At 40.3% G+C, this 16,104-nt stretch overlaps 1 pseudogene; it reads left to right on the top strand.

The window, feature by feature from the left end:
- Window positions 1–466: 466 nt before the first annotated feature.
- LOC149235169 (RING-H2 finger protein ATL78-like) lies at window positions 467–1,008 on the top strand (annotated as a pseudogene).
- Window positions 1,009–16,104: the final 15,096 nt, after the last annotated feature.

The following is a 16,104-nucleotide window of genomic DNA, read 5'->3' as shown; positions in this document are numbered from 1 at the left end:
CGGGAATAAATAATGGCCATTAGATTAAAAATGGACGGCGGACATTAACCTGGCGAAGGCGCGATATCCGATAGCTAACAAGTCGCATCGCAACATCGCATCGGCGGGAGACAAAAGAGTGGAAACAAAACACATATGGTGGTTGCGATTTGCGATATGCGATCGCATCGCAGAATCACAATCAGTAGAAAACACAGGACGTAGCGGAGGCAATAGGGTGCAGACACAATTTGCGATATGCGATAGTATCGCATCGCAACGTCACGTCGGAAGACTTCAAGGGAACAGACAGAGGCAGGGTATAAATGTGATTTGCGATCTGCGATCAGATCGCGTCGCAAGAAAGAAAAGAAACAAGCCGTTTTCTGAAATAAACACTGCAGTTGGAATTATATTTCAACATTTTAGGCTATATTCATCGACAAACTCTTCAGGATTTAGGGTTTTTAGGATTAGTTAGGGGAGAATGGTTTTAGAGGCGGCCACCGACAAGCTATCTCCTCAAGCACCGATTAGTCCACATATGAGTGAAAATATGATCCTTATTCTTCTTGTGTTGCTCTGCACTGTCGTATGTCTAATGGGGTTGGCTTCAATCATTCCATGGGACAAGATTTGGAGGTCATGCCACGATCATATGGCCACCAGATGGGCTAATACCAGCATGAACGACAAATCCATAGAAGCACTTCCCTCTATCAACTATGGCAAATCAATGCAACAACTTGCAACGGATTACGCTATCTGCTTGGCATACTTTGTGGAAGGTGAGTTGTGAGAGTGTTGCCAAGCTGCAACCATGGTTTCCACACGGAATGTGTGGACAAATGCCTTTGTTCTCTCTCCTCCTGCCCTACTTGTAGACATTGTCTTCTTCCTGGCTCTATAAATGTGGCAAACTACATTCAGCCCGCCAAACACAACGTCCATCAAGCACAGATTCATCAGCCTGGAGAATCTCAGGAGACTAGCGAAGTCATCGACTTAGAGTGTGGGGTCAAGCGATAGAAATGCCTTTAGCCAGATGAATTATATGTAGTGGAATGGAGCATTAATGGAATTTTTTGAAGACGCCATTTTATCCATAACAAAGCTTTGATCACTTTCTTTCTGTGACCACACCCAACCTACTGTATCAGTATGCCATGATTAGGGAGAATATATTTGTAAAGAGGAATGAATACATAAACGTGATGAATTTGTTGATGTTTAAGGTTATATGTATATATCTTAAATTTTTTTCAGACGGTAGGCGTAAAACAAATCTCCACATTGGCACGAATAATAGACTTTAACCGAGAGTTACAGAGTTCGGATGTATCGGGCCAAAAAATTTGAAAATTCGTCCGTACAGATCAATTCATCTAAAAAGCCATTCGACTTAGGACGATATGGATTTTTCTTTTTTCCCAAAAAGAATTTCAATTAAATAATATTGATTTATTTTATTATTTAAATATAATTTATTCTATTAAACATAAAAAAATATATAAAAAACCATATTAGCTACATTAAAAAAATTACAAATTTTCTATTAAAATGTTAAATTTCTATATTAAAAGGTTAGCTTTTCTTGAAAGTTTATTTTAAAACGTTATATTCTATATTAAAAAATTGGTTTTTTTAAAGCTTTTTATTAAAATATTAATGAAAAGTAGCATAATTTCCCTATTTAAAAGATTACAAATTTTTTATATTAAATAGTTGGTGTTACTGTTAAAACTTTATGTTAAAAAATCACCGTTAAATAATATTATTTTTTTTAAAAAAAATACAAGTTTTTTATTACAACATTGGGCAAAAAAGATAAATTTTATATATAAATAAAATAGATTTTAGAAAGCATTTTCTTTATTCTTCTAATTTTTTTTAATCATAGTAACTATTATATTGGAGTATAGTTATTATGGTTCATTACAAGACAAAAGATCATTGATGCATAATTTAATTAGAAGGGTTCTGTTGTAATATCATTTGGCTTTTATAAGTTAGTATATTAGTTACAATAATTTTAAATGTTAAGTTAGGATATGGATGAAAAATAAATAAAAGTTAAAATGTTAGGCCAATTTAATGTTTTATAGGCATCTATATCAATAAAATGTTAGGTGTTAGCTGCCCTAAATAAAGAAGGCAAAAGGAAAATAAAATGCTAGGGAAGAAAAAAAAAAGCTTCATTTCATGTTTTTATAAATGCACAGGCTGCTAGTCAAAATGCGCTACAAGCCAATTATCAAATATTGTTTTCATGTGCTGAAGAAAAGGAAGAGGATTAAAGGTTTGCTCCCCTTCGCCATCTGAGCTTTATCGTCGGGGGGGGGAGGGGATGGGGGGATTCGAAATGGGCGGTATAAAAAACCACACCCTCCCCTACGTGTCATCACCACATTTTTTCGAACCCCCTTAGGTGAAACTGCTAACCACTCCCCCCCTCTGAAAAGATGTTTCCTTCGCTTCGGATATCGATCTCCTATCTGTTGTGCTCCTGCCATTCACCTTCCGCCACAACACTCGTCCGTTAACTCCATCCAATTATAACGTTCCCTCCAGAATTAACACTGTTAGGCAATTAATTCTTTAGCCATTAATTCAACAGACCCACGCCACCTTCAATGGAAAAACCAATTGATTATATAAACCTCCCTTTCAAAGGTTAATAGGTTACTGAATTCATGCACTATCTGTGTTATTGATTTGTTGTAGGTTTGCTTGACTAAAACTTTGACAGTTTCTACCCGCTAGCAAAACTCTGTGGTCATACTTTTCATCCTATTGCCTCTGTTCTTCCCTCCTGTTATCGCTCCAAAATTTCTCTAGAGTTGTTGTGAAAGAAATGATAGAGGTAACCACAAACCTACTTTGGAGATTAGGATCTAGCCTTCCTAATGCTCAGAGAGGGCTCTCTCTTTATGATTTAACTTTGTTTTGTTAATTGATTTTAGGCTACTTATTTTAGCTTTAAATGGGTTTTGGTTTTTATTTGGTAGTGGGATCGCTGAGTTATATGATAGAGGGATGTCTTTTACCATTGGGTGATGGAGTTAAATGTCAAGAAAATAGGACTAGATCAAGTTCTAAAAGTAGTGTTTACAGGGCAAGGTAGCTGAGTAAATTTAGATCTTTTAGGTTGTATGGTGAAGTGGTTTTCAATTGGGGTCAAGGAGCAATTAAGGATTCCTCAAACCGGATAATGAGGGAAATGGTAGAGGTCAATTGAAACTAGGGAGCAATGAAGGATTCCCTGTTCTGGATATCAGAAGAAAACATTAAAATGATTAACTGTTCAAGACAGAGTGTATTTAAACAAATTCTGTAATAATTTTCTAGTTACCTCATTCAATTTAGATAACATGCAAGTATATGAAACACTTACGAAGATAACAATTTGATAAACAGAAAATACTTCATTGAAGTGGCCAAACACATGAATCCTATAATCCAACGTCTTAATTACTTAGTCCAGTCTGCTGACTTGAAAAAATGGTACAATGAACCCTTAGGTTTCAGATCAATACAGCTATAGAAATGTTTAGCAATTTACACTCTATATTTCGAATTATGAAGTATTTATAAATTTTTTTTACAAAATATCCCAAACTATTTTGGGAATTATTCTAGGAAAAAGAAATATCTTCATGCAGGGAGATAGAGATAGATATTCAGCTGCTACAATTTGTCCCTACTAATTAGGCTTTGCTGTCAGATCTTTTGCAGTGTTTTCTCCTTTGTTGTTTGTCTTCACGCTCATTGTTCTTTTTACTTTTCCTTTTAACTGATACTCTTTGACGAGGCTGAACTGTTGCTTTTCTTTTACTACTCTGTATTCACTTTTACCTTGCATTTTCATAGTAAATCATTTAACTCTTCCCAAGTCTCTATGTCTCGTAATTTATTATTTACCATTATTCTGTAGACTTCATCTGCTTCTGTGTATTTTGCAAAGGTGGGATTATTTACTAAACGTTGTTTTACCTCATGCTTGAGGTAAAAGAGGTTCTCAAAAGTTTGGTATAGAACCTTTCCTGTAGGCATCCCTTTCATAGAATAATTATTGGATTGATCTCTTGCCACTTCACTAATTGTCCTGTTATAGTCTTCATGTGGCATTAATCTGTAATTTATTACCAGGGGATTTGGCAAACCTTTCCGCCTCATAGCATCAAACTTAACCATGAACCTGCATATAGCCGGCTCCATGGTTTGGCATTTGTCTTCAAGCTTCATCATTCAGTTCCTCTTGGTGAGTACATTCTTGACCTCTAGTATAGTGCTAGTCCTATCATCCATGTCCAACTCCTGCAATTCATATTTATTTTTAGAGTTAAGGAATTGGATTATTCTTGAGGCTTCTTCTAGCATGTCTCCAAGTTCGGCCTTAACTCCCTGAATGCTTAAGTAGCCTCTTTGACTAAATCATTTTGTTCAATGATGACTTTTATAGATGGCCAAATATCATTGACAGAGTCAATGATATTTTTCCATAGTTGTTCTTTTTCTTAGGCAAGTGGCTCCTTCAGTGTTAATTATTTTTCCAAGCTCTCTATCCTCTCAGTCAACCTGTTTGACTTCTATACTTCATTTTTCTACATAATCTGTGCCAATTTCTTCTCATACTCTAGACTTGTTATCTGTTCTTTAAGTCTGTTTATTTTAGTGATCTGAATGGACATGTCTTCCATAGCCTTGACCAGTTTACTTGCCTCATCACTTGGTTGAGGTGCTACTATTGTTGAACTTGTTGCTGATGTAGATGTTGTTGCAGCTGGAAGTGATGTAGCTAGTGGAGCTGTGGGGGCAATGATGCTACCAAATTTGATGGAACTGCTGTAGTGACTATTGCAATAGCAGTGACAGTGGTTGTCTCAAGGCTGGCCTATTTCAACTGTATCAAACTATCCAATTCCTTCTCCATTTCTTTTAATTGATCATTTAATTGGAGAATGAGATTCATCATTTCTTCCTGCTGGGTTTGGATTTCTATGACCTCCTTGGTCTATGGATATTCTGAATGAGGTAGCTTCAGTTGCTTCTTTAAAGCAGTGATATCCTCATTTTTCTTCTTTATCAATTTCTCTGCAGCCTCGACATCATTGGGATTATATCCAAGCTCAATCACTAAGTCTTCCAAAGACTTGATTCTATTATCCTTGGCCTGTGAGCATGCCTTTTCCAACTTATAATGTGCTATGATTTTGTCCAGTGAGCTTTGAAGTTTGTGCACAGTCATTTCTTTATTCATCATTGTGGAGTAAATCATCTCACCCGCCAGCTTATGAAACTCAATTTGGTCAATAGGGCGAACATTCATAGCCAAAACTTCAAATTCAGTCTTGCTATAGTCTGTTGATGATTTGTGCTACTGGACTGTAGCTTGCATGAATGCCATTTGCATATTCCCAGTCTTCATGTCAAAGGCTGACATTAATTTATTTTGATCGGCAGATGTTTTTTTGAAGTATTGGGCGTAAATTTCAACCTTCAATGCCTCATTCCTCAACTTAATTTTGTTGTACTTCTGTTTAATATCTTTCTCTTTATCCACAAGCTTGCTGGATGAAGAAACTTCAATGTTGAGCTGTTTCTCAATAATCTGAGTGTTTGAAGTAGAAGGCTGGTGAGTTTCCTTTGAAACTACTGGACTTTTACTCCTTCCAACCATTATGTAAGTGTCAATGATTTCCACTATCTCAATGGTATCTTCTTGCTCAGTTACAGGATTAAGCTTGGGCCTCCTCTTGTAACTAATTTCAAACCTATCATATGTAATGTCCATTACTGAGATAGAACCTTCTTCCCTGGTTCTTTTCACATTTATGTCCTCATTGGCTGGAGTCTGTAGAATGGGAGTAATAGTCATATGTCCTTGTAGGGTTGGAACATGTAGAAAGGAACTAGTATCAATCTGCATTTCCACTTCTATAAAAGTATTCTCCACATCTACTACAATATTCTCCAAATCTATCAAAATGTTTTCCAAACATTCTGACTGGTTGGAAATTCTCTCAATGTCTGGCCTGGGATCATGTATGAAAGGACTCAATTTGAATTTGAGCCTTACTTTATTTATGACTCCATTAGGGTCATACTGCGACATGAAACTGGTTTTGAAGTTCATCTACTGTAGATTTTTGTTTGCTTCCAGTCCAGGTTCCCTATTATTGCATATAAAAGGGCCCAGTTCGTTTTTCATTTTAAACTGAGTTTTCTTCGTAGCTGATAGGAAATTAACTTCATCAGAGTTTGTGATTTGCCTGAAATACTCTAATGAAAATATCCTCATGGGGAGTTTTTTGCACAGCTTATAGGGAGTGAGTTGGCATCCATATATTTTGATTTCTGTGTGGTCATGGTATAGATACTAGTCTCCCACTCTACTGTTCTTAGCCAACTGTAAAGCTCTCTTAATCTCCTCATTCATTATGGGCTGATAGGTACTGGTTAGCATGTTTATAACTCGATGAAAAAATGAATCAATGAACTCCTTATAACTAAAAAGAGTGGAATATCTTTGGATCACTGGTGTCCAAAAGATGACAGGTCTTGGATGGCCCTTAGTGTCTAACTTTTGGATGCTGACTAGAAACTTATCTGACTAAAAATATATAAACATGTGAAACAATAGAAATGAGTATTTGAAGACTCTCTCATTTGGAAATTTGATAAACTATTCATGGATTTTGTCTGCTAAGAACAAAGAAAAGTTATAAATTGTAGCAAGAGGCTTGCCTGGGAAAAAAATAGAAACAAAAGCAAGGATAATCTCATCCACATGCTCATCAGTGGTGTATCCCAGAATGTAAGAGAGCATGGTTATAATTTGTCTACCTCTTTCAGAGAAAATGGTGGCAGTGTATGGAGGCCTATCCGTTGGAGTATGAGACTCTTCAATAATGAATGTCTAAAATATCTGAGCTTTCTTGGGAAGCTCTAGCTTGGTGTAGAGTTCAAGTAAGGTTTCAATGGAAAATGGGGTCTCATTTGGGCTTGCGTGGATCTACAACATTTGATTTATTGAGTCTACAGTAATAGTGAATAAAAACTGTTGGTCAGGGGTGACTATGGCTCTTTGACTGGGAATATAGAAAGCTTGGTAGAAGTGGACGATTTCTGGGAATAGGTGTACCTGTGGGAACAAGTACTTGGGCAGATTTGACTCCCATAGGTGAATGTCATCATTTTGATTAAAAAAATTGTCTTTACTCTAGCAATGGAGTTTCAATAGGTGGCTAGGTAGTCCAGGTGGATATTGATGGCCACCCACCAAGTCCACTTGGACCCCCACCATTGTTCCCTTTAGCTTTTCAGTTTCCTTAATTGTCGCACAATTTACTATTTTTAGCAGTTTTTTGGGTCCTGAACTTCTGAAGCCGCTTTGAGGCCCTAAGCGACGTCTTTTGGGAAACTTTGGAGGAGCATGGGTCTATGGACCAATGTTGCTCTTCCCAAAGTTGTAGTTCTCGGATAGATCTTTCTAACAAGATATTGTACATGTCAAATGGATATTGTATGCCAAAGTTACGACCTCGAGAAGTTGATGTACCAAATTACCCAAACGGGGCCCACAGTTTGGTGTTTCGTCCTCTAGGGTTAGGTTTTTGGATGTTTAGGGTATTCCATTATTTCTCAACAATAAATAGGCCTTCAAGCCTCATTGTAATAGAGTTCAGAGGCATGTAGCCGCCACATCTCTTCTTAGAGATAAGCTACCATTGCCATAGCTGGTTTATTTCCATTACTGTTTGTAAGCATATTTTATTATTCTACATTAATGAAATGAAATATTATTTCTGCCACATCTCTGTGTTTATGGTTATCTCTGTAACTTGTTGTGTTCCTGTTTAAATCTGGATCAGTGGTATCAGAGCGGTCTACTTGTTCTGTGTTTTTCTTTGCATGTCCCCAACAAGGTCGGAATATAAGGAGTTAGGGCTTGAACTAGTCGAACCTTTGGAAGACCAACCTCGTAAATCCCGATGGCCTCCCATGGCGGATGAGAAGAAAGATGAAGGGGCAAGAGATCCTATCAAAATCTTGCTCGAAGAAGCCCTCGAGCGACAAAGGAATGCGATGATGGACAACTTTGCCTAGATCCTTCAGCGGCTACCCAGAGGTGACGCTTCGGCTTCCAATAGCTACTCTGGAAATTCCATGCCCTTTAAGGTATAAGTTAATTTTGAAATCCCCATATTCGAGGGTCAAATAGACGCAGATGTCATAGATAAATGGTTAAATATGCTAGAGGGTTATTTTTCTATTCATAAATTTTCAAGTCGCGAAAAGCTTGTTTTCACTCTTCTCAAAGCAGACCCCCACATCATGGACTGTTGGGAAGCCTATTGTGAGCAGAAGGATGAAAATACTGGCTCACTATTTTCAGTCGTACCCACCTAGAATTCATTCCGAGATGCCATCAAGGAGTAGTACTACACTGTCGGAAGCTATGAGGATCAATACATAAAGTGGACCACACTGCGACGGAGAAGAGACCAAGACGTGTCAGAGTTTACCAATCTTTTCCATACCCTTTGCACAAAGTTGGGTATCAAGGATTCAGAGCAACATTTGATACTAAAATACCATGGCTTCCTGCACAAGTACATCTAGGAAGAAATAGAATTCCTGAACATCTCCTTGCTCTGCACAGCATACCGATATGCCGTCAAGGTCAAGCAAAAGTTTAAATAGAAGAAGCGAGACTTTGGATCTACGAATCCAAAGCAAGGGAATGGTGCCCCCAAATCGCAGAACAAAGGAAAAAGCCAAGGCAAGCCAACCCAAGACAACCCGCCAAAGCTACAAGCAAAGAACAACATCGTGAAGCTAAAAAGGGACATGACAAAATGGTGTGAGTTCCATTATAGCTCCACTCACAACACAAGTGAGTGTCAGGCCATGCAGTCAATGGTGGCTGAGCTAAAGGTTTCGGAATCAGATGCATGTTTCGACTCTAAGTCAGAAGCTGATAAGGGGAATGACAAAAGGAAACAGATTATCGATGCGGAGCCCAATGCCACCATTGGCACCACGAAGATCCAGAAGGAGGAACCCAAATATCTTGAGGAGGAGGAGTGCCTCTTCCACTCCCAGATGTGGGTAAAGGGATCCCCACTACAGTTTGTTATTGACAACAAGAGCCAAAAGAACCTCATTTCGGCAGAGGTTGTGAAGTGGTTGGGCTTATCGACAATAGCACATCCACAGCCGTACACCATCAGGTGGCTTCACCAAGGACAGGATCTTCATGTGAGCCAGCACTGTCGCCTTCCATACAACATCAAGCCCTTCATAGAAGAGGTATTATGTGACATTGCTCCCCTTGAAGTTTGTGATGTATTATTAGGACAACCATACTTGTGGAAGTGACATGCTCTATATGAATCAAGGCCTTGTGTTGTTATTATTACTTTGGGAAATAAGTTGTAAAAGATACTAGAGGTAGCACCGCCTACCGCCATCTCTTTGGTTATTGCAAAATAATGTGGTAAGCTCACTTCCAAAACTAGGAAATTTGTTTTCCTGATGACACGCCCTCAAGGAAAGAAGAAGACAGCGGCCACGACCTCTAGACAGGGCCCCTCCGCATGACAATTACAGATGGACAAGGTCATGGAGGAGTATGAGGACATCTTCACCTCCCTCACGGGGGTTCCTTTGCACTGTTAGGTCAAGCACTCCATCGATCTGACCCCAGGTGCGCCGCTGCCCAATGGACCAATCTATCGGTGCTCCATTCTAGAGAATGATGAAATCAAGAGGTAGATTCAGGAGCTGCTACAGAAAGGTCACATCCATTCGAGTTGATTGCCCTATGGGAGCCCGATTGTGTTGGTACAGAAGAAGGATGGGACTTAGAGACTCTGTATTGATTATCAGGCACTGAATGAGATCACTGTCCATAATAGGTACTCGATCCCATGAATTGATGACCTCCTGGACCAACTAAATGGGGCAAAATATTTCAGAAAGATCTATTTGAAGTCAGGATATCATCAGGTACCAATCGAACCCTCCAATGTGTGGAAGATTGCCTTCAAATCCAAGGAGGGCCTTTTCGAATGGTTGGTTATGCCTTTCGGATTGATGAATGCTCCTACGACCTTCATGAGGCTAATGGATGACATCTTGTGGCCATTCACCAACTCATTTGTAGTGGTATACTTGGATGACATCCTGATCTTCAGCCAGAGTTGGGAAGAGCACCTCAACCACATCTGATAGGTTCTCCAAACACTACGGCAACACAAGCTATGTGCCAATTTGGAGAAATGCACTTTTGGCATGATCTAGGTTCAGTATCTAGGATACATTATTGATGAACAGGGGGTGCATGTGGATCCGGTCAAGATCCAAGTCATTCGGGATTGGCCCTCTCTAACCACTCTAACAGAGCTCTGCAGCTTTCTAGGTCTTGCCAACTTCTATCGCAGGTTTGTGTTGGGATTTTCTCATATCACTTTGCCCTTGAGTCAAGTCACCAAGGGAGGAGTGAAAGAAAAATTATTTTGGTCTGAATCTCAACAAAAGGAATTCACAGAGTTGAAATATTGCCTCTGCTAGGCACCAGTGCTTGTATTGCTAGACTTGCAACAACCATTTGAGTTCAAGATAGATGTCTCTGACTATGCTATTGGGGCAGTCCTTACTCAACACGGGCATCCAGTGGCATATCATAGTGAGACACTTTCGGACATAGTCCAGAAGTATCCCACTTATGACAGAGAGATGTATTCCATTGTGTAAGCCTGTTGATAATGGAAAAATTACATTTTGGGGAAGGAAATGGTCATCCAAATAGACCACCGACCCCTCCAGTTCATACTGACCCAAGGGAAATTGCAGAATGATCGCCATAAGAAATGGTCCACATACCTACAATAGTTCCATTTGAATATCAAGTATAAGAAGGGAAACACCAATAATGTTGCAGATTGCCTCAGTTGACCACCGATCATGGCATTAACCACCGTGCTCAACTCTTATGGGCACGAGACTTCTGATTGGCCACTTCTCTACATAAGCAACCCAGAATTCGGCCACACATACCAGACATTCTTGGAGGGTCAGCATGCTCCATATTTTCACCTCAAGGATGCCGTGTTATGCCACTGGGGTCACCTTTGTGTTCCTTCAAGTGAGTGTGCCAAGATGATTTTGGAAGCACACTACAGTCGGGCATTTCGGGGTGGAGAAAATGGTGGAAGTACTACAGAAGTATTTCTATGGGTCGAATCTATGACAGGATGTTGGGAAGTACATCAGATCATGCACTGCCTGCACCATTACCAAATCAACCGTCAAGAATCAAGGCCTCTATACCCCACTGCCTACCCCTAGTTGACCTTGGGAATCCATCTCCATGGATTACATGTCAGGCCTTCCTTCTACTAAGCATGGAAACTGCTGTGTTTTTGAGGTCATCGACAGGTTCTCGAAGATGGCCAATGTGGCAGCCTGCAAGAAGAATATCACAACAATAGCCACTGCTAAACTCTTCTTTGAACGAGTGTGGGTACACTTTGGGATCCCACAGTATATCATCTCAGATTGGGATAGCAAGTTCCTTGATACGAGACACCAAACTCACTAAGTCCACAGCTTTCCATCCTCAAACAAATGGCCAGATGTTATAGACATTTTTGTGCCTTGCAGCTCCAAGCATGAAATGTCCATAAACCAAGGGATCCTAAGTCCCTAAAAGTGTTGTTCCGACCCCTAAAGGAACAAGGTCAACAAATTACAACTTCTCCCAGAAGTTCTCCACCAGAAACTGCTCAGAATCAGTCAAATCAGGATCATTTCAGCTGCTCCACTAACTAGTTGCGTTGCATAGCACCCAAATACACTAGCTAGGTGCGTTGCAACACACCTAAATGCACTACCAGGGTGCGTTGAGTGGGAAATGACAAATGGCAGTGTCATTCCGCGAGGTGGAGAGACAATGGAAGCTTCCAGAATCTTCTCCAATGACACTTGCCTCACTGAATTCGACCAAGGATGAGTAAGAGGCTCTCAATCTCCAAGTGGAAGCAAGAACTGACAGAGAGGAGACACTAGTCAAATCATAAGCTGACTCATCCTCCTTGCATACATCTATATATGGATCGCTCATCCCAGAGATCCGGAGGCTGGAATTTTGTACATTGCAAAGAATTGCTGTTGGTTTTGAGATAGATATCAGAGTATTGGGTGATTTATGCTTTGTTGGAGGTGAAGAGGGGCTTCTTTGCTGGGAGGTTGATGCTGGATCAGGAATCATGGGTTGTAACTCCTCCTGGATCTTCTTGTTATATCAATAAAACTATTTGAGTTTCTCCTACATGCTTGTGTATCATTGATGCTTGTTACATTTGTATGTTTAGCTTAAATGTGATCCTAAGTTATTTATGAATATAAATCCATGTCTTTGTGTAGTTTTCTTCTTCTATGATCTTACAGGAACTTGGTGAAGTTGGGCAAGTAAGGAAGCAGGTAGCTGGAAGCTTTCAAAGAAGAGAGAGATTGGATCAAAGGACTAGCGCAAGACACAGGTTGGTTCATCCTATTCCTCTTTGTTTATAGTTCATAAAGAAGAATACAAAAGTAGTTTTCTCTGTTTGTTTCTAAGGTAACTGTCACACCTTAGTGGGATAGAGTCGTTCTGAATAGACACTTTTCCCGTTAACAAACTGGCGACCATATTGGGGACGATTGTCTAGTTAGTTTGTTTGTGTTTCTCTTGTTGTTTGTTTCATAAACTTAGAAGTAGCAAATCGAACTGCATTTGCCATTAACAAATGAAAAGTAGACATCTGCTGCTTCAATCCATTCACTGGATTTGTTTATGATTTGAACAGCTGATTCACAAATGATCTGATTGCCCTTTGTGATAGCTCTTAGACCTTCTTTAAATCTACCCTCTGATTGTGCATTATTGATTGCTTTTACTCGGCCAAAAACCATAGATTAAACTGCAAAACGTGACCCAAAACCCGGATAGAATTCTCGTTTCTGCCCCAGCGCAGGTACTGTGAAGAGTTCCTGCATTTCAGTGCAGTTCCCGAGAGGGCAACCTGCGTTGCAATCCAGTTTCTCTGTGAAACAGGTGCGCTAATCAGCCTAGCCTTGTGGAGCTGAGGTTCTAGTGCTTCATTCTTTCCAGTTTTGTCTCTGATTTTTGCAGCTTGTGATCAATATATGTGTCTGTTTAAAAACCCCTTTTGCTTGTTGTAATTCCGCCTCCTTTGTACAAAAAGACTGTAGATGTTTTTGTGTGTTTGTTACGTCATTTATAGTTTTCCACTGCAAAAGTAGAATAGTCGTGCTGTCGTTCTCTGATTTAGATCTGTCGCAAGTGTCGATTTTGATCATAGGAGAAAGTTTATTTGCTGTTGACAGTCGATTATGCTTTTACTTTTGCCTCTAGTTTGAATTTGTGACTTTCTAGTGTCGAAACGAGTATTTATTTCAAAATCATAAAGTTTCGTAATCGTCTCTACCTTTTGATTTCGAAAAGAAGCTTGTTTGTGTTTGTCACTTGAAAGCAAATTTAGATTTGTACATCAACTTTCTTTTTAGGCATCAATATTAAGAAAGTGAAAAACAAAACACATGCATGTGCATTTGCATATTGGCAGTCTGTTTGGCTTGATTTAGGAAAAGTGCATTTACAGTGTGCTCTTTGCTCTTTGCGAAAAGATTGTGTCTTTCTTTTCCCCTTGTAGCTAGGATTTTCATTGCTGAAAAGAGATAAAAAGTTTGTTTATCATCTTTAGATTGCATTTTAGGAATTACATCTACATCTCGTGGTGATCCCAAAAGGCAAACTTCATAAGAAAGATCAACTTAAAATAAATCCAATGAACTTAACAATGCTTTGGAACTTAACGCACAACATTTAGAGGTCTAGGCTAGAGACGTATTCTGGCGTCGTAAAGCTTGGTAACTGTTGTCCTCACTGATGGTTGGGTGATTCCTCCACTTTGAGACGATAAGTGCCAGCACGGACTTGTGCTCCCACGTGCTGTCGAGTATATATTGGGAGACCCCTATAGGCTTAAAACCTTTTATCCATAGGAAGCCGTGTCGGCCGCCCTACTGATCGCAATGCACCGAACACAGCATTCGGGAAGATTGACTGCCGTACCGTAAAAAGTATTCTGCAGTTTTGCAATTGGTTTCGTACTCCCTCTACCTAGACCTCCAGAGCAGTCCCTTTCGTTCCTTTTCAGACTCCTTCACGGAAAAGGTCCATCTGAGCACTTGTCACTTCAGGCTCATTAAAAATCGAAGGAGACTAGAGTCATCTTTTGTTTTTTCTCGACTCTTAAAAGCTGAAAAAACAAGTTGTGTCAAAGCGTCTAAAAATTTATTTTAAACGGAATATTCATTACCCCTTTCCTACATTGATCTTAGGTTGAGAAAATGGAGTCCACCAACCAAGGAATTCCCCGTGGTGAAAATCCTAGTCCCTTCTCCTCTTGGGGAGATGTTGGTGCACCCCATATGGCCACATTGTCGCTTCCAGGACTGACAATTGGCTTGCCGGTATGGCTCTTCTCAACCAATGTCGTTCAGAACACCACTATTCCTGGACAATCGAATCAGCAATTAGACGAGTCCAGGGTTGCCCACCAACCTTCTACTTCCTCTAATTCTTCCTCTCCTCCTTCCTCTTCGCTTGATGGGGCTGGCAAAGCCAAAATCCAAGTTCCTAAGGAGAAGAAGGAAAAGAAGAAGAAAGAGAAGAAGAAGAAGGAGCCAAAGGCGAATGGGGGAAAACGAGTGTTGTCTAACGAAAATCCACACACTGCACCGACCAGGCCTAAATCGCCATGTGTCATTTGCAAAGGAGACCACTTTCACAAAGATTGTCCTTGCATCCCTCGGATACTAAGGGACTGGTCTCCTCGTTTGCACAATCCGCTGTCATCAACCTCTGATGATCATGTTGAAAGCACACCGTCAACTAGCGAAAGTGAAGCCCCAGGACAAAAAGGGAAAGCTAAATTTCCTTGTAAACTATGCGAAGGCAGTCATGCCATCCACCGTTGTCCCTTCTTAGACGAAGCTAAAAGAGTTTTGGATGATCGTCCGATTTCACCGTTACGACTTCCTCCTGGATATAAAAAACTCTTGCCGAGTCCGTCGCTAGTTGAGAATCCAGCTGGCCCGCTCAAGTGGTCGGCTAAAGTGCCTATCATTGAGGATAAACCAACTGAATCCATACCAGACGAAAGTCAAAAGGTCGAGGCGGCAGTTTACCCGGTCTTGCCTTCAGAGGTTTTATCTTGAGATGATACAATCACTGAAGAGAACAAAGATGACACCATCCAAATTCTCTTCATTAACACAGACTCCGACAAACATGGGGGAAATCTACCCATTCCTTTACCGCAGGAAGGAAGTTCGTCAGAGCCATACCCGGCCGTCTACTCGGTCCCACCTCCAAGCAACCTAGTTGTCTCCTTCGACTGGAATCAACTAGGCAGACCCCGTTTACCAGAAAGCATACCATTCTGAATTATCGTTCAAATATATAGAATGGTCATGGCTGGTACCATCATAGATGAGGGGGCTTCTGTGAGTATCCTTTCCTCTATTGCTTGGAAAGCGCTTGGTTCGCCATCGCTTTTGCCTGAGATGAGAAATCTGACAGGCTTTGATAAAGGAACCAGTCGACCTTTAGGGATCCTTCCCGATGTGTCCATAACATTGAGAGGGAAGACAGTTTGCATGAATGTAATGGTAGTTCAAGGACCCTTGGATTATAACCTACTCCTTGGACGAGACTATATTTATTGCATGGGAGCCATCGTCTCCTCACTCTTTAGAGTAATGTGTTTTCCGCATGAAGGAAGAGTGGTCAAGCTCGTGGACCAGCTTTCATTTCCCGGATCACGCATAGCAAATAGTCATATACCATCCCTAAATGGTGTCTTCACGCAAGAAATGTCTCAATCTCCAGTCCGTCCTCCCGATGAGCGCGAGTAATTCGGAGGGATATGACTGAAACCCAGGGGGCATGCATCCTGGTCTGCTTCGGCAGGAAAACTTCGGGTATAGGATAGGTTTCCGCGGGAGAATATGACTAGTCTGTACCCCGTCCGTGGTTGGAAGAGGGGTTAT

The sequence above is a fragment of the Pinus tabuliformis genome, chromosome 8 (genome assembly GCF_031772625.1).
Source record: "Pinus tabuliformis cultivar Carrire ecotype Pingquan chromosome 8, CPIR1, whole genome shotgun sequence".
NCBI lineage: Eukaryota > Viridiplantae > Streptophyta > Pinopsida > Pinales > Pinaceae > Pinus > Pinus tabuliformis.
This window is presented reverse-complemented; position numbering and strand designations above follow the sequence as displayed.